Source organism: Saccopteryx bilineata, chromosome 6, assembly GCF_036850765.1.
Source record: "Saccopteryx bilineata isolate mSacBil1 chromosome 6, mSacBil1_pri_phased_curated, whole genome shotgun sequence".
NCBI classification, from domain to species: domain Eukaryota; kingdom Metazoa; phylum Chordata; class Mammalia; order Chiroptera; family Emballonuridae; genus Saccopteryx; species Saccopteryx bilineata.
Window position 1 is genome coordinate 25,335,085 of NC_089495.1, and position 19,624 is coordinate 25,354,708.

Here is a 19,624-nt window from a genome sequence, read left to right on the forward strand (position 1 = left end):
TCCGAACCTGCCCTGACCAGTTTGGTCCTCAGAGCTGGGTCCTTGCTTGAGCTCCTGAAGTCCTATTTATATGTGCTATTTGTTAACTATTGCTTTGTATGCTAATTTTTTAAAATGAGTACCTGTTATTACTCCACTTAACTGCAAATTCTTTGAAACCATCTGATATCATGCTTATTATTCATTGAAACCTTCCAAACCTCTCTTAATTTCAATGAGATAGATTACCCACAGCCCAGAATTATTCATTTTTTCAGCCCATCAACAGATATATAGTAAGTGCTTACAGTGTGTATGGAAGAGTCTGGTTAGTTGTTAATCAAATGTTTCCAGTCTCCTCCTGTACACACAGCCAGTTCACCTTTCTCAGTCTCTCTTATAGTTGCATGTAACCATGTGACTGAGTTCAGGCCAATGAAAGGTGGGTAGAATGATATTGAGTGAGTTCTCTCTTGGCATACAAAAAGCTCCTTCTTTAATTATCACTTTATTTTTTCATTAATTTCTGGGATATGCTTAGAATATACATGCTAATACTAGCAGAGCCTCCCTGAATGACTGTGTGGAAAGGGCCACCATCCCTTCCCACCATCTACCATTTGGACTTTTGAGTGAACAAACTTTTATTATGGTAGGCCATTGAGATTTGGGGATTTATATTGTATAGCTGCTAGTAGTACCTTAATTAACAAAGGAATTTAAGAGTGAGGGTTGTATATTATTTTATTTTATTTTATATTATTTTATTTTATTTTTCAGTGAGAAGAGGGGAGATAGTGAGGCAGAACCCCACATGTGCCCAGACTGGAATCCACCCAACAACCTTGTCTAGGGCTGATGCTCAAGTACCGAACTATTTTTAGCACCCAAGGCTGAAACATTGGGACCAACCGAGTTATCCTCAGCACCTGGGACCACACCCAAACCAATCCAGCCACTGGCTGAAAGAGGAGAAGAGGGAGACAAGGGGAGAGAAAGGGGGAAAGAAGCACATTGTCGATTCTCCTGTGCGCCCTGACAGGAAATCTCAACTGGGACATCCATATGCTGAGCGAATGCTTTATCCATTGAGCAACCAGCCAGGGCTGTGGGTTGTCATTTTAAACATTATGGTCTGGAAGGTCTTAGTGGAGAAGGTAACACTTGAGCAGACTTGTGATAGTAAGAATGGGAGCCATATAAATATGTGGATAAAGAGTAGTCCAGGCAGAGGGAATAGCTGTGTAAATGTCTAAGGCAGCAAGCATGCCTGGCATGGTCAAGGGCATGATTAGCTGTGTGATTGGAGCAAAGAATGATAGAAGTCAATGGGGGGGTGTATTTTTTTCTTTTTTATTGAATTTATTGGGGTAACACTGGTTAACAAAAGTATACAAATTGCAGGTGCACAATTCTACAACACACTTCTGTATACTGTATTGTGTGTTCACCACACTGAGCCAAATCTTTGTCCATCACCACTGACCCCCCTGTACCCTTCTTTTATGATTTTAATTTGTGTTTACATAGATTCAAGTGTCCCACCAAATATATCTCCCCCCGCCCCCTTATTCACCCTTGCCCCCCCATGTGCCCTCCCCACAATGCCTTCCTCTTTCCCTCCAGGATTTGCTGTTCTGTTCTCTATAATGCTGTTATGTATATATAATTTCATTAATCTCTTTTCCTTCTCTGATCCCATCTTCTCTTCTACTTTCTCTCTGACTGCTTTCCCTCTGGTCCCTTTGATCCCGCCTCTGCTTCTATTCCATTCCTCAGTTCACATTGTTCATTGGATTCCTCAAATGAGTGAAGTCATATGATATTTTTCTTTCTCTGCCTGGCTTATTTCTCTTAATACAATAGTTTCCAGGTCCATCTATGTTGTTGTGAAAGGTAAGATTTCCTTCTTCCTTTCAGCCACGTAGTATTCCATTGTGTATAAGTACCACTGCTTTTTAATCCACTCATCTGCTGATGGACACTTGGGCTATTTCTTGGCTATTATAAACAATGCAGCAATAAAATGGGGGTGCATTTCTTCTTTTGAATCAGTGATTTGGTATTTATAGGTTAAAGGTTCATCAATTTTGTTTACCTTTTCAAAAAACCAGCTCTTGGTTTCATTGATATTCTGTATTGTTGTTTTAGCCTCTATGTCATTTATTTCCGTTCTGATCTTTATTATTTCCTTCCTTCTACTTCCTCTGGGTTTTACTTGCTGTTCTTTTTCTAGTTCTTTTAGATGCAGGGTTAAATTGTTTATTTGAGCTTTTTCTAGCTTCTTAAGGTATGCTTGTAGTGCTATGAACTTCCCTCTCAGGACTGCTTTTACTGTGTCCCATAAATTTTGAGTTGTTGTATGCTTGTTTTTATTTGCTTCAAGGAAATTTTTTATTTCTTCCTCGATCTCATTGTTAACCCATTCATTAATCAATAACATGCTATTTAGTTTCCAAGTGTTTAAGTGTTTTTCAGTTTTTCTATTGTAGTTGATTTCTAGTTTCATGCCATTGTAATATGAGAAGATGCTTGATATGATTTCAATCTTCTTAAATTTGTTGAGACTCATTTTGTGTCTTAGCATGTGATCTATCCTAGAGAATGTACCATGAGCACTTGAAAAGAATGTATATTCTGCTGCTTTCGAGTGAAAGATTCTGTAGATATCTATTAAATCCAGTTGATCTAGAATGGCCTTTAAGTCTGCTGTTTCTTTGTTAATTTTCTTTCTTGAGGATCTATCCAGTGATGTTAGTGAGTATTAAAATCCCCTACTATTATAGTATTGCTGTTGATCTTGCCCTTTATCCCAATCAAAATCTGCTTTATGTATTTAGGTGCTCCTATATTAGGTGTGTAGATATTTATAATGGTTATATCTTCCTCTTGGATTGCTCCCTTTATCATTATGTACCTTCTTTATCCCTTCCTATAGCCTTTGTTTTAAAGTCAATTTTGTCTGATATAAGTATTGCAATCCCAGCTGGTTTTTATTTCCATTTGCATGAAAATTTTTTTTCAATTCATTTACTTTCAGTCTATGTGTATCTTTTGTTTTGAGGTGTGTCTCTTGTAGGCAGCATATGTATGGGTCCTGTTTTATTATCCATGCAGCTACCCTATGTCTTTTGATTGGCTCATTTAATCCATTTACATTTAAGGTTATTATTGATATGTGGTTGTTTATTACCATTTTATTCCTTAAAGCTGTATTCCTCTTTTGCTATGTTCTCCTCCCCTCCCTTTGATCTGTTTACAACAGGCCTCTTAATATTTCTTGCAGTACTGGTTGGATTATAATGAATTCCCTGTTTTTTTTTTTGTTTGATTTGTCTGGGAAGCTTTTTATTTCTCCTTCAATTTTAAATGATAGCCTTGCTGGATAGAGAAGTCTTGGTTGTAGGCTCTTGTTTTGCATTACTTTGAATATTTCTTGCCATTCCCTTCTGGCTTCTAATGTTTCTGTTGAGAAGTCAGATGTCATCCTTATGGGGGTTCCTCTGTAGGTAATAGACTGCTTTTCTCTTACAGCTTTCAGTATTCTTTCTTTATCTCTTAATTTTTGTATTTTAATTATGATGTGTCTTGATGGTGGCCTTTTTGGGTTCATCCTTAATGGAACTCTCTGTGCTTCTTGAACTTGTGTGACTTTTTCCTTCATCAATTTAGGGAAGTTTTCAGCTATGATCTCTTCAATCAGATTCTCTATCTCTTGTTCTTTCTCTTCTCCTTCAGGAACCCCTATAATTTGGATGTTATTTCTCTGCATGTTGTCATAGAGCTTTCTTAGAGTTTCCTCAGATTTTGAGCCTCTTTCCTTTTTGCTGCTTTTCTTCCATGCTTTCATTTATCTTGTCCTCCAACTTGCTGATTTGATCCTCAGCTTCATCCATCCTGCTTTTAATTTCTTCCACTATGGTCTTCATTTCTGATATTGTATTTGTTATTTCTGACTGATTCTTTTTTATTATTTCAATGTCCTTTTTTATACTTGCTATCTCTTTATTTAGGTGCTTGTTATGTCCATCCATTGTTGCTCTAAGATCTTTGAACATCCTAATGATCATTATTTTAAACTCTGCATCAGGTAATTTGGTTATTTCTGACTCATTCAAGTCTTTTTCTGGGGATTTCTCGTGATTCACTTGGGTTACATTTTTCTGGCTTCCCATTTTACCTGTGTATAAGAAGTGTGTAGCCACAGGAGTCTGATGGGGGTGGCCTCTGTGTTTCCTAGATGTGGTCTGTCTGTAGGCCTACCACTCCCTGCTTCTGCCTCTGCGGGGCCTGAAGCGTTCTGGTATGGGCATTGCCAGTGCCAGCCCACTGCAAGGGTCATTGTGGTTTCCCCCTTGCCTCTATGGACAGGACTGCGTTCACGTACCCCGGCTGCAAGCCTTGGCCGGCAGGGCTTGGCATCTCCTCCCAGGGCAGGACTGTGCTTATGTGCCTGGGCTGCAAGACCTCATAGCCTGAGCCTTCACCCCACCCCCACCCGCACCCCCCACGTTTGCCCTGCCCTGCAGGTGGGACTGTGTTCACCTGCTTGGGCTGCAAGCCCTGGCTCCACAGGCAGGACTGCTCTCCTGCAACCAGGCTACAAGCCTTGGCCCACCTCAGCCTTCACCCTGCCCCCGTGGGCTGGGCTGTGCTCCCCCGCCCAGCTGCAAGTCTCAGCAGGTACCCCGGCTTTCGCCTTGCCCCTGCAAGTGGGACTGCAAGCAGGACCACACTCACTTGTCGGGCTCACAGCTGCAGGTCCGGCACTTTCATGTGCCCCTTCCACCACCAGGGTGCCCTCAGCCTCCGCTCCCCCATCCCCCCTACCCGCGGTGGGACTGCATTCGCTCCGGGCAATGAGGGGGGGTATTGCCAGATTTCCCAGGGATTGAGGCCTTTATGCTCTTCCAGGCACTGAACCTAGTTTTGGCCCTCATATGTCCATTATTTTCTGTTTTCAAGTAACTATATTACAAATTAAACATCTAAAATATAGTCCTCTGTAACACATTTTAAAATTTCAAATTCCATCTTAACTTTCCTTTGCCTATATACCCAAAGTCATGTGCCCCATGTAGGTCAGAGAAATGAGTTTGAACTGCTTGCCAATTCTTATAAATGAAGCCATAAGCACAACTAAATCACTACTTTCTTCAAGAGAAGAGAAGAACTTGGAATCAGCCCATGCTTCATAAACACTCATAGAATGTTAGTGATTGCTGTCAGCTACCAGTGCAATGGGAGGTCAACCTGAGCTGTCTCCGTATTTTATTCTACCCTGGAGTTTGTCTGTTTTTGCAGGTGACCTTCAGGTAAAAAAAGATAACTAAACGGCCATTCTTTCATTCCCTAAATATAACTAAGCCTTGAGGCTTTTTAGACATGGCTATTAGTATGTTCATTTTCTGTCACCTTAACATGTGAAAGCATAAGTTTAAATAACTTCTTTTTACTTATAGCAAGAAAATGACCAGTAGTAGGAAAATGAATGAACAAATACCGCAAAGAGAACGTTTATGAAAAGAGGAAGTGAGATACCCAGTAAATATATGGAAAATATTTAATTGTCAAGTAATAAAAATTTCCTGGGTAGAGCATTTTTTTTAATTCACCAAATAGGTTGAGTTATAATAAAATAAATGATAAAGATCCACCTGGACAAAGATGGAGGAAAAGTTGCTCTATCATACATTAGTGGCAAAATGTAACTAGAAAAGAAATTAGAGGAAAATTTGGCAATCAATATTGAAATCCTTAAAAACATACATATTTCTTAGCTCTCACAGGAGAGCCTAATCTTATGAATCCCCTAGTGCTACAAGAATACTCAGTGCCCAGAGCCTGGTTACTGAATACAATTATCGGTTAAAGGAATTGGGGTTCCTTGGAGAAATGATTGCTTGTAGAGAGTTGAACCTGGAACACACAAGATAAGAAACCTGGAGTTTCTTGTAGTGCCAGAAAGTAAGAAAGGATAAACAAAACCACAGAAACCAGACAAAGACAACTACTGTGTGGCATCACTTACATGTGGAATCGAGGGAAGAAAAGTCAAACTCATAGACACAGAGTAGCTTTGTGGTTACCAGGCGCCGGGGGTGGGGGGAATGGGGACAGACTGGTAAAAGAGTACAAACTTCCAGTTATAATATTAATAAGATCTGAGTATCAAATTTGTGACATGATAACCGTGGTTGATAACAATGTATGTATAGTTGAAATTTGTTAAGAGAGTAGATCTTAAGTGTTCTCATCAAGAAAAAGAAAAGTAACTATGTGAGGTGATGTATGTGTTAATTAACAATGGTGGGAATAATCTCACAAACTGTATGTATATCAAATCATCAGATTGTACACTTTAAATATATTACAATTTTATTGGTCAGTTGTACCTCAGTGAAACTGGGGGTAGGGGGAGTTGGAGCCAATCAGAAAGAGGATTGATGCTAGAACAGTATGAGGAACAAATAAATACTATACTTAATTATAACCCAAACAATAAAATAAACTGCTTTAGTTTTTATTTTTCAGTTAAATATAAATACATTAAATTAAAACTTCATTTTAAATAGCTACATTGATACATCTGCAAAATGGCCTACTTGGTCTATAATTATACTGTGTTTTGCACATAGGCATCCTTAACAGAGATTCCCACTGTCCAGCCAGCCTCCCTTCCCTCTTCTTCCTTAGGAACAGAACCCATAATCTATTCAGGATAGAAATGTGCCCCTTAAAAGATTCTATTTCCCGTCCTCCCCTTGCAGCTGGGTGTGATCACACAACTGAGTTCTGGCCAGTGATGTGCAAAGCAGAAGTGAATTATGGGCATTCCAGGAAGACTGCCTCAAGGGAGCCGACTCAGCTAAAATACACTCCTTTTGGCTCTTTCTCTCTTCCTCTTCCTTCTGGCTCCAGTGGTGCTGTGATGTGGAGATCCAGGAGTCTTCCTGGATCGGGTGGTGACCTTGATGATTTAAGTGTGTACACCAAGCACACAGATAAAGGAGCCTGGGTCCTTGAATTCCTGAAGCTTCCATATCAGTCCTGCTCTGCTGACTTTCTGACTACTTGTACTCAATAGAGTAAATCTTTGTATGTTTAAGCCGGGTTACTTCAGGACTCCTGTTACACACAGAAACACCTAATACTAACTAATACTGTATCTATTTAGAAATTCCTTGCTCTTCAATTAAGGAGAGGCTGATGTCTGCAAATTCTTAAAAGTGTGGCTAGAATAACTTTCAGATACACAAAAGACCTAATATTTAATATGATCATTATGAACACTAAGATTTTTCAAAGAAACTTAAAATTGTTCAGATAGTAAAAACAGATCATTCATGTGAGACATTTAATTCAGAATCTAGTCATACAAAGCACCCTATGAATGACGACTTCTAGATTGTTATTGTCAGCTAGTCCCACCCTCGGATTTGATACATGAGAAAACAGAGATCCACAGAGGGGGAGCAGCACCCGGTCCAAATCACGTGGCCACACAGCAGTGCAGGCAGGAGGAGGGTTCATGCCTCCTTCTCACTTCAGTGACCTTCCCTCTCCTGAGTCCTTCTGCAAGGTAATGAGCTCCACCGAGAAGAAATAAAAAATAAGTGTGTGTGAATCCCTACTGATATCAATCAACAATCAAATGAAGAGAGAACATCTATTTCAGAACAATTTCAAATAATCCATGTACGTAACTACCCCTTTTAGGAGGAGGACCTTACTGTCCCTCCCACTTGAGAACAAATTATGGAAAAGGAAAAATAGTAACTTCACAGTGGAGAAATCTGACAGACACTACGCTGACCAAGTGGTTAAGATTAAGATCACTAGTGGCCCTGGCCGGTTGGCTCAGCAGTGGAGTGTCGGCCTGGCATGCGGGGGACCCGGGTTCGATTCCCGGCCAGGGCACATAGGAGAAGCGCCCATTTGCTTCTCCACCCCCCGGCTCCTTCCTCTCTGTCTCTCTCTTCCCCTCCCGCAGCCAAGGCTCCATTGGAGCAAAGATGGCCAGGGCACTGGGGATGGCTCCTTGGCCTCTGCCCCATGCGCTAGAGTGGCTCTGGTCGCAGCAGAGTGACACCCCGGAGGGGCAGAGCATCGCCCCCTGGTGGGCAGAGCGTCGCCCCTGGTGGGCGTGCCAGGTAGATCCCGGTCCGGCGCATGCGGGAGTCTGACTGTCTCTCCCCGTTTCCAGCTTCAGAAAAATACAACAACAACAACAACAAAAGATTAAGATCACTAGTGATAAACCATGATGATATCATGTAACCTCTGATAAGATGTAATGAGAAGGGTACCTCACCTCTCCGGTATTTACGCCCTAAACACAAAACCCCAATCTAATCATGAGAAATCATGAGACAAACCCAAAATAAGGGAGGGACATTCAACAAAATTCTGGACAAATACCCCCCAAAATATCAAGGTCTTGCAGCAAGGAAAGCCGAAGAAATTGTCACAGACCTATGAGACAGAGGAGACGTGAGGACGAAAAGAAACATAGGATCCTAGACTGGATTCTGGAACAGAAAAGAACGTTAGTGGAAAGACTGGTGGAATCTAAATAAAGTCTATGGTTTAGTAAGTAAAAAAACAAACATAAAAATAAATGGATCCTGTGGGAACAATTATGGCATATGTCAGCCATTCTCAAACTGGAGCATACAACGGAATCACCTGGCTGGACTGTTCTAACCAGCTTGCTGGGCCTCACTCCCAGAATCTCGTTCAGCATGTCTGGGGGCGGGGCCAAGAGGCGGAGTTCGCCTGTGTAAGTAGTTCCCAGCTGCTGCTGCTGCCACCGGTCTGGAAATCACACACTAAGTCCTGACATACGCAGACATTTACTACAAGGATATTTACTGTTGCAGTTATCTCTTGGAGTATATACTTTTTCTTTATTACCTCTTTCTTGTGAGTGCTTTCTGATCTTTAAAAATGGTCTCAAAGGTTTCAAATACTTCTATAATATGTACGTATCACTTTTGTGAAAACAAAAATATAATTTTAAGTTAAAAGGCAGCTTTTTGTCACATGATGTTCTTAATATCAAGATGACACTGTTGTGGTAAGGGCAGATGGGTGCACAAGAAATGCTATTGGTGTCTGCTTTGTAAAAATTAATATTCAATTTATTACAATGAAAAATTGAGCAGTCTAGTTTTCCTTTAAACTTAAGGTCATCCTAAAAATAGTATTATTATAGCTATATCTAGTAGCATTTAACAATCACTTCCAAGGGAACTTGGATTAATATTTTTATTTATTTACTTTTTGTGACAGAGATAGAGAGAGACAAAGAGAGACACACATAGGGACAGAGAGGAAAGGAGAGAGATGAGAAGCATCAATTCGTCATTGCGGCACCTTAGGTGTTCATTGATTGCTTTCTCATGTGTGCCTTGACTAGGGGGCTCCAGCAGAGTGAGTGACCTCTTGCTCAAGCGAGCAATCTTGGGTTCAAGCCAGTGAGCTGTGCTCAAACAAGATGAGCCCGTGCTCAAGCTGGTGACCTCGGTGTTTCAAACCTGATTCCTACGTGTCTCAGTCCAATGTTCTATCCGCTGCACCACGGACTGATTAATATTTTTACACTCACCTAAATACTCTACCCCATTTACTAACCTGAGTAAAATCTTTTAAAATATTTTAAACCTCATTTATAAATGCAATATAATAGATTCAATTTTCACATATTTTAAATAACTATTCAATAAGCAAAACTTTATCAGATACTTTAACATTGCATGTAACTCAAATTATACTTAAAAAATACAGAGAATCTCAAGTTCTTTACAACATTGTACTATTTACAAAAACTTATACTTTTCAACTTAGCCAAAAACTCATACTTTTCAACTTAAAATTCCAAGCCTAAAATCAGTGATTTGGTTACATGTTTCACATTTTACTTGAAAGGCTAATCTTCCAGAATATCAAAATGTCAAATTCTTTTAAACATGACAATCATTTTAAATGCCAAAAAATAAAGATTATTTCTAAACTTAACATAAATAATCAGTTCTGTGGGTCTAATTTAATTCTTTCTATATGCATTGTTACAGGTTGATTTATGTTACCCCCAAACTAACCCACAGTGACTCTAAATGTGACCTTATTTGGAGATAGAGTCTTTACAGAGATGACGAATTTAAAACTGGAGGAGGGTGTCATACCATAAGAAGGCAGAGAGAATGCACTCTGCAGACCAAGTTGACTGCATCACAAGTTGGGAAGGGCTGATGAACTGAGAATTAATAACTAGAAGGAAAGAAGTTTGAGGAGATGAAAATAATCTCTTGCTGGGAGGAGTAAAATGTGTTAACAGGAAAATATCCTAGAGAAGTTAATATACTGTATTCATCCTGACTCACCATTAAAATCACTTTCCTTTAGGATAAGTGACAGTGTCTAGCAGAGCCCACTGTTAGCATATTCATAATCCCTGAGTATTTGGGCAAGAGAATTCGTTTTTCTGGCCATTAGTTGCCATATTTAAAAAATGAGGACAATAATTTTAGCAAACACTGTGCATCTCCCTACCCGACCCCTTATCACTTTAGAATGCACTATTTTCCAGGACTTAAGAGTGTATGCACCTTCAACTCTCTTCTTGAGGGTTTTCTGTGGCTCCCAGGAGCAGTCTTCCCCTAAGAACTAATAGGAGTTAGTGGGCAGACAATCTAGCTCATCCAAACCCTGAGATGGAAGCCCCCATGGATTGAGCCCTAGCTATTCCCCATAATAATCTGCTCATCAATGTGCCTTTTACTGGCTCCTGTCTCCTCAGTGAGGGACAATTTACAAGATTGTGTCAGAGGGAGAAAGCTAAACTTGGATTTTTTTGGGGGGTGGGGGTGGGGGAAGCAGTCTCCTATTATGTAATGGAAAGAACAGTGAATTTAGAGTCAGAAAACATGGATTGTGATCCTGGTTCTATCACGTATTAGATAAGTCAACTTAGAAAATGAACTTTAAATTTTAATATCCTACTTTATAAAATGGAGATAATAATTGATAATTAAGTGGGACAAGCCATGCCAAAGAGTCTAGGACATAGTAGGTACCCCAAAAAAACTAAATCTCGCCTGACTAGGCAGTGGTGCAGTGGATAGAGTATCAGCTTGGGATGCTGAGGACCCAGGTTCGAATCTCAAGGTTGCCGGCTTGAGCACAGGCTCACTAGCTTGAGTGTGGGGTTGCTGGCTTGATCATAGAATCATAGACATGACCCCATAGTTGCTGGCTTGAAGCCCAAGGAGTCATGCACTCTGCTGTAGCCCTCCCCCACACCCCATCAAGGCACATATGAGAAAGCAATCAATGAACAACTAAGGTGCTGCAACAAAGAATTAATGCTTCTCATCTCTCTCCTTTACTATCTGTCCCTATCTGTCCCTCTCTCTGTCTCTGTCACACACACACAAAAATACTAATTCTCCTCTTTGCTCATATATTCATGTTAATAATACATTGTTGGAAAGACAGCTCAATGCCAAAGATTGATAAAGGCTTTTCATCAGTCTGTAGTCTGTCTCATATTTGACTCCAATCCTGGCCTCAGCATATGATCTTGGATCAAGTACTAAAAAAAAAAAAAAGTAGTAGCTTTTCCCTTTCTGCCAAAACTATAAGTATAAAGGCCCTAGAATTAAAGAAATGAGGAAATCTTGCCCCGACAAACAGATGTCCAGATGTTTATGATATATTCAGAATTATAATGTGAATGTTAAATATTGTGTAACATGGCTCCCACCCATCCCTCTAAATCCCCTCTCCAATTAAAAGCTCAATTACTTTAAAATTGTGGGAAATTTATAGATAAACTCTTAGACCATAAATCCATTGCAGTTGGTTAGTGTAAATTTGAATCTTAGCTTCCATAGGTCAGTCTTCTAAAACAAATTTGTCAAGTGAATTTTATGATAAATCAACTGTACTTGATAATGTGGCATCAGCCATTGCCATATTATGCATGCAAGCATGCCTACACACACACACACACACACACACACACACACACACACACACACACACGTACTTTTACTTATTTAGCGTGTATACAGCTGTTCCTCAGTTTTTGTCGGTCACTTTAGCTCCAAAGAATCAAAGAACTTTGCCCAATTAACCAGAACTTAATGATATTGATGATTTATCCCCTTTGAAGACAGAATTATTATTAATGTTGATTTTTTTTCTTTTTGGAGAGAGAGAGAGAAGGGAGGGGGACAGACAGGGACACACTGACAAGAAGGGGGAGAGAAGAGAAGCATCAACTCATAGTTGCAACACCTTAGTTGTTCATTGATTGCTTTCTTATATATGACTTGACCAAAGGGCTACAGCAGACCGAGTGACTCCTTGCTCAAGCCAGCAACCTTTTGGCTCAAGCAAGTGACCATGGGATCATGACTATATTCCATGCTCAAGTTCATGAGCCTGTGCTCAAGCAGCAACTTCAGAGTTTTGAACGTGGGTCCTCAGCATCCCAGGTCGATTATCTATCTTCTGTGCCACCACCTGGTCAGGCTTATTAAACTTGAATTTTAAAATGATCCATTTACTAAGATTGGTGGCTCTTTTAATTCTTTTTTTTTTTTTTTGTATTTTTCTGAAGCTGGAAACGGGGAGGCAGTCAGACAGACTCCCGCATGTGCTCGACCAGGATCCCCCCCAGCATGCCCACCAGGGGGCGATGCTCTGCCCATCCGGGGCATTGCTCTGTTGCAACCAGAGCCACTCTAGCATCTGAGGCAGAGGCCATGGAACCATCCCCAGCCCCCGGGCCAACTTTGCTCCAATGGAGCCTTGGCTGCGGGAGGGGAAGAGAGAGACAGAGAGGAAGGAGAGGGGGAGGGGTGCAGAAGCAGATGGGTGCTTCTCCTGTGTGCCCTGGCCAGGAATCGAACCCAGGACTTCCACACACCAGGCTGACGCTCTACCACTGAGCCAACCGGCCAGGGCCTCTTTTAATTCTTTATAGTGTGTTCTCAAGCTTTAAGGTGCTCTCAAATGTAAATTCTTTTGTAAAGTCTTCTTTATCAAAACAGCTTGGTCTGGCATAAGAACAGGTATATAGATCAATGGAACAGGACAAAGAATCCAGAAATAAACCCACACTTTTATGGACAAATGATATTTGACAAGGGAGGTAATAGCATACAATGGAGTAAAGACAGCCTCTTCAACAAATGATGTTGGGAAAATTAAACTCCAAAAAAATAAAACTAGACCACCAACTTATACCATTCACAAAAATAAACTCAAAATGGATAAAACTCTTAAATGTAAGCTGTGAAACCATAAGCATCTTAGAAGAAAACATAGGCAGTAAGCTCTCTGACATCTCTCACAGCAATATATTTGCTGATTTATCTCCACGAGCAAGAGAAATAAAGGACAGGATAAACAAATGGGACTATATCAAACTAAAAAGCTTCTGCACAGCTAAAGACAATATGAGCAAAATTAAAAGACTGCACAGTGGGAGCACATATTCGACAATACATCTGATAAGGGGTTAATAACCAAAATTTATGAAGAACTTATAAAACTCAACACCAGGAAGATAAACAATTCAATCAAAAAATGAGCAAAAGAAATGAATAGACACTTCTCCAAAGAGGATATACAGATGGCCAATAGGCATATGAAAAAATGTTCAACATCACTAATCATTAGAGAAATGCAAATTAAACCACAATGAGATATCACCTCACACCAGTCAGAATGGCGCTCATCAACAAAACAACACAGTAAGTGCTGGCGAGGATGTGGAGAAAAGGAACCCTCCTGCATTGCTGGTGGGAATGCAGACTGGTACAGCCACTATGGAAAACAGTATGGAGATTCCTCAAAAAATTAAAAATAGAACTGCCTTTTGACCCAGCTATCCCACTTTTAGGAATATACCCCAATACCATAGCACTTTTTCAAAAGGAGAAATGAACACCCATGTTTATGGTAGCATTGTTCACAATAATGAAGACCTGGGAACAGCCCAAGTGTCCTTCAGTGGACGAGTGGATTAAAAAGCAGTGGCACATACACACAATGGAATACTATGGGGCCATGAAAAAGAAGGAAATCTTACCTTTTGCAACAACAAAGTGAAATAAGCCAGGTAGAAAAAGAAAAATATCATATGACCTCACTCATTTGAGGAATCCAATGAACAATATGAACTGAGGAAAGAAATTGAGACAGAGGAGAGATCAAAGGGACCAGAGGAAAAGAGCACAGAGAGAAAGGGGATGATAGGATGGGATAAACCTGAAGGGAAGTGGGGAGGGCTCTATGGAGAGGGGGGTAAAGGAGATGTTGAGGGGAATACGGGGGAGGGGGGATGCATTCGGGGCAACACTAGAATCTATGTAAACATAATAAATTAAAATCAATTAAAAATTTTTAAAAAAAGACTTCTTTAACTCTACCAAGTAGGTGGTTACTATCCTCAGACCTAGATGACTTTCTTATTACTGATATAACCTTTCTTACATGTGGGATTGTCATTTATTGGTGACTTTTGGAAGAATAAGCCCTTCAAGGGTTTCAGTCATGTCTTAATTCACCTGTGTCTCTCAACACTTGTTATCACATCTGGTACACAGCAACTGCCCAATAATAGTTGTTAATTGAGTAAGACATACATTCCCTTATGCTTTGTTATGATCTTCCCAATTTTCTGGCAAGGGGGATAGTCTCACAAGACTTGAGGCTTTATGTTTAAGGATTTTGGTATTGAAACTTTTGTTTTACTTAATGAAATAAAAAAGCAAGATAACATTTAATGGTGAACTGGCTGATAGCCAGTGTCTAAAATTAGGCAAGTATCAACTTTATACAGTGTCTCCTACTTTCTCCCTACTGTTCAGCCATCCCAGCAGTCAAACAGATGCTTGTGCAACAGTCTAGGTGTATGCATGGTCTTAACACTTCCTGAAGTTAAGCTAGACATCAGGAATGAGAATCTGTGTATCTTTCCTAAGGCCAGCCTTATCAATATATTGTCCTGCTTGTTATGTTTCCATCAACTCATACCAGTGGGAATTTAAAGGCAAACTCTCACTGAACTACCTCACCAGAGATGAAGACTGTCATGACAAAGACACGCCTGCACTGTGCAGAATATGTGTGGTGGAAACGTGTGGGTGAATAAAACTCTGAGACCGATCAGCCTTGCTACAATGCAAGCCATTGAACAGTCCCAAATGACTGAACCATAATACAGTCAGCACTGTCAGAGTGGCACATTTCCATTTGTGTCAAGGTAGCACCAAGGGTAAATTAGCTCCCACAAGAAAGAGAATAGAAATAACTTCTTAAACACTTTTCTTAAAACCCTGAACTTGACTGCTTCGATCACAGACATCTGTTTTATTTGCTGACTTTAGTACTGATAATTTTGCATTCATTCAGTAAGAAGTCAGAATTACTTTACAAATATTCTCTTTAAAACTGACACTGCTAGATAGAAAAGTGACGTCACGGAAATGGCGCCGTGAGCAGCGCGTCCGACAGCTCTCCCCTAAATCACAACAAATTTATCAACTAGAAACAGAAAAATTTATCCTCGGAGCATTCCGGAGTTCCACACAAACTGATAGCGAAAAAACTGTTATCACTTGAATCTGAGAGACGAGGGTGTGGAGGAATCTACCACAGGGACGTTCTTTCAAACCGCAAGGAAGTGCGCCTGTGGTGAGTCAGCCCATATACTTGGGAACCGCGAGCTGCCGCGAGCAGCCGACGCGAGCCGCCGCCGCGAGCCACCGCGAGCAGCCGCGCGCGCGCGCCCGGGTCCGGTTGAGCACCACTGACGTTCCCAGCGGCCCGCACACTGCGAGTGGGGGTCGCTGGCCACCGGTGCCCGGAGCGCCCCATTCGCGCGCGTGCCTTGGGCATTCCACACGCCCAGGGCACCCTGCTGGCCCGCACACCCAGGGGGCTCCATTATCCTGCGCCTGGTGTGGTCCAGCCGCCAGCGGCCGGGCGAGCGGGAGAGGCTTGGGAGATTCTCTCCGTGGGCGGGGCACCTCACCCAGCCATTCAAGCTAACAATCAAGCGTTGGGGGAGGGGCGCACACAGGCAGCCTAAAATACCTTCGGAAGCACAGCTGCGACCCAATCACTGAAATTAGCTTAACCCATGAAATCTGCGCACCCTCGGTTCTAATTGATAAGATCTCTCTCAATTCAGCGTTCCAAGACAAGAGGCGTGATATTTTTTAGTGCCTCTCGCTAAAGGGGCGGGGGCAACTTCTGATTAATAGAGCCTCCATATTTAGGGATAAACGCTAACAAGAAGGACTTGGCAGATAATAAGGTCTATACTACACTAGTCGTAAGCAGAGACTAGTGCCTCTTCTTCCCTGCAAAAACAGGCTACAAAGTGTGGAAAGCCTGGGTTGAGAGGTCCAACTAAATGATAGGCGCTGAACAGTCACCATGACAACAATTGACTCCCACCCCCGCCTGATTACACTGGAGGCCCTGTCAGAGCCTTTCCCAAAGCCTTGCACTGAGTGGGGATAGAGTGGGGATTTCCCAGCTCTTTGAGCCTCTTACTCCCCAGGCAGACGCAGTTGCAGCCTTATAGCTGGATCACCAGGCTGCTAATTCAGAAAGGGGGGACTAGGAGAGAGAATCCAGGAAAGCAAACTCTCTCATCGTTGGACCCTGCAAACGCCAACAAGCCTTTACTTCCAGCAAGACTAAAGCCAATTATATGACATTGCCATAGAATCCCATCAACTGCAAATCCCTACCTAAGAGTGACACAGGGGCAGAGCCTGGGGTACAGAGTCACCAACTAGGAAGAGGGAGAGAAAAGAAAAAGGAAGAAGTTAACCTCTCAAAATCAAGAAAAACCCACAGACTTTACAACTTGATCCACTAATTTTTTGTTGTTGTTGTTGTTGTTTGTTTCTTCTATCTTTTTGCTTTTATTTCCTCCACCTCGGTCCTTCTATTCTCTGCCCATCTTATGCTTCCCCTTTCTTGAACTACACTACCCATGAGTGTTGCATTTTATTTTTCTTCTTCATCCTCACCCTCCTTTAAGGTTATACTCCAAAACACTTAACTCTCACTCTCTCCTCTTTTGTTTTTTTTTTGTTTTTTGTTTTTGTCTTGTTTTATTTTGTTTTTTTCTCCTCCTATTTTATTTCTTCCTTCGTTTTTCTCTTTTTCTTATTTTTTCCTTTCTATTCGTTTTTTCTTTTCTCATTTTACTTTCCTCCCATATAATCCTCAATCACGAACAAATTAGTTAATTTGGGACTCAAGGCTTTTTTTTGGCTTTATTTCTCTTTTTTGCTTTTGTTTTTATTTTTTTTTCTTGTTTGTTTATTTTTGTGGCATTTTGGGTCCTCCCAACCCAAGGTCTCCATTGTATTTAGTCTTCGCTCCACTTAATACAACAGATTTTTACTTATTATTTTTATTTTTTCTTCTTTATTATTCTTTTTTGGTCCTTTTTTCTGGTTCCCTCTTATCCCTCTCATTATATCTCTTAGTTGACCATCACATACAAGCAAATCATCTTATGCTTGTCTAAGATTTTCTTCCTTTTTTTTTTTTTTTTGCATTTAGTAGGTCCCTACTCCCTTTTTTTTGCCCCTTGAACTCTTCACCCCAAATCAGGCCCTCCATTATAGGCACGATATTTCCCTGAGGAGGGGAGAGGAGGGAAAGAGAAGAGAGAAAAAAAGGGGGAAATAATAAATTATTACTGTTTTTTTTTTGTGGGGTGTTTTACCTTTTTTTTTTTTTTACTTTTTACTCTTTATTGATTCTAATTACTGCTATCAATAAGACCACCCTCAGATGCCGATAAGAAAGAGGAAATCGAATATTATGGATACAAAAGAAAGAGAGGTAACACAAATAGATGTGGAAAAATCTATGGAGAAAAGACTTAACATATTGGAAGCCTTGGAGCTAAATGACAGAGAATTTAAAATAGAAATCTTAAAAATACTCAGAGATATACAAGAAAACACAGAAAGGCAATATAGGGAGATCAGAAAACAACTCAATGAACACAAAGAATATATTACCAAGGAAATTGAAACTATAAAAACAAATCAAACAGAAATGAAAAACTCAATTCACGAGCTGAAAAACGAGGTAACAAGCTTAGCTAACAGAACAGCCCAGATTGAAGATAGGATTAGTGAAATAGAAGACAAACAACTTGAGGCACAACAGAGAGAAGAAGAAAGAGACTCAAAAATAATAAAAAACGAGAAAGCCCTACAGGAATTGTCTGACTCCATCAGAAAGAATAACATAAGAATAATAGGTATATCAGAGGGAGAAGAGAAAGAAAATGGAATGGAGAATATACTCAAACAAATAATAGATGAGAACTTCCCAAGCCTGTGGAAGGAACTAAAGCCTCAAATTCAAGAAGCAAACAGAACACCAAGTTTTCTTAACCCCAACAAACCCACTCCAAGGCACATCATAATAAAGATGACACAAACCAATGACAAAGAAAAAATTCTCAAGGCAGCCAGGGAAAAGAAGAGTACAACATATAAAGGAAGGCCTATTAGATTCTCATCAGATTTCTCAGCAGAAACTCTACAAGCTAGAAGAGAGTGGACCCCAATATTTAAAGCCCTGAAAGAGAGGAACTTTCAGCCAAGAATACTATACCCATCAAAGCTATCCTTCAAGTATGAAGGAGATATAAAAACATTCACAAATACAGAAAAGATGAGAGAATTTATCAACAGAAAGCCCCCACTCCAGGAAATACTAAAGGGGGTTTTCCAACCAGATTCAAAGAACAAAAGAAAACAACACCACAAGTAACAGCTCCACCAAGAACACAATAAAACGAAACTTAAACTGTGACAACAAAGGAAAAAAAGGGGGGAGAGGATGGAGATTAACAGTAGCAAAGGATGATGAAGTGCAGAAATACTTATAAGATAGGGTACTACAATGAATATGGTAGGTACCCTTTTCATTACTTAATGGTAACCACCCTTAAAAAAACCACCACAAAAACACTTGACTTAAAAAAGGTAGCAACAGAGGAAAGAAGTATGGAACACAAACAAACAAAAACAAATGATAGAAAAACAAAAGAGAAGAATCAAACTAGATACAAAACTAACAGAAAGCAATTTATAAAATGGCAGTAGGGAACCCACAAGTGTCAATAATTACACTAAATGTAAATGGATTAAACTTACCAATAAAAAGACACAGAGTAGCAGAATGGATTAAAAAAGAAAATCCAACTATATGCTGCCTACAAGAAACACATCTAAGCAACAAGGATAAAAACAAATTCAAAGTGAAAGGCTGGAAAACAATACTCCAAGCAATCAACACCCAAAAAAAAGAAGGTGTAGCAATACTCATATCTAATAATGCTGACTACAAGACAGAAAAAGTACTCAGAGACAAAAATGGTCATTTCATAATGATTAAGGGGAAGTTGAATCAAGAAGACATAACAATCCTTAATATATATGCACCAAATCAAGGAGCACCAAAATATATAAGACAGCTACTTATTGACCTTAAAACAAAAACTAACAAAAATACAATCATACTTGGAGACCTCAATACACCGCTGATGGCTCTAGATCGGTCATCCAAACAGAGAATCAAT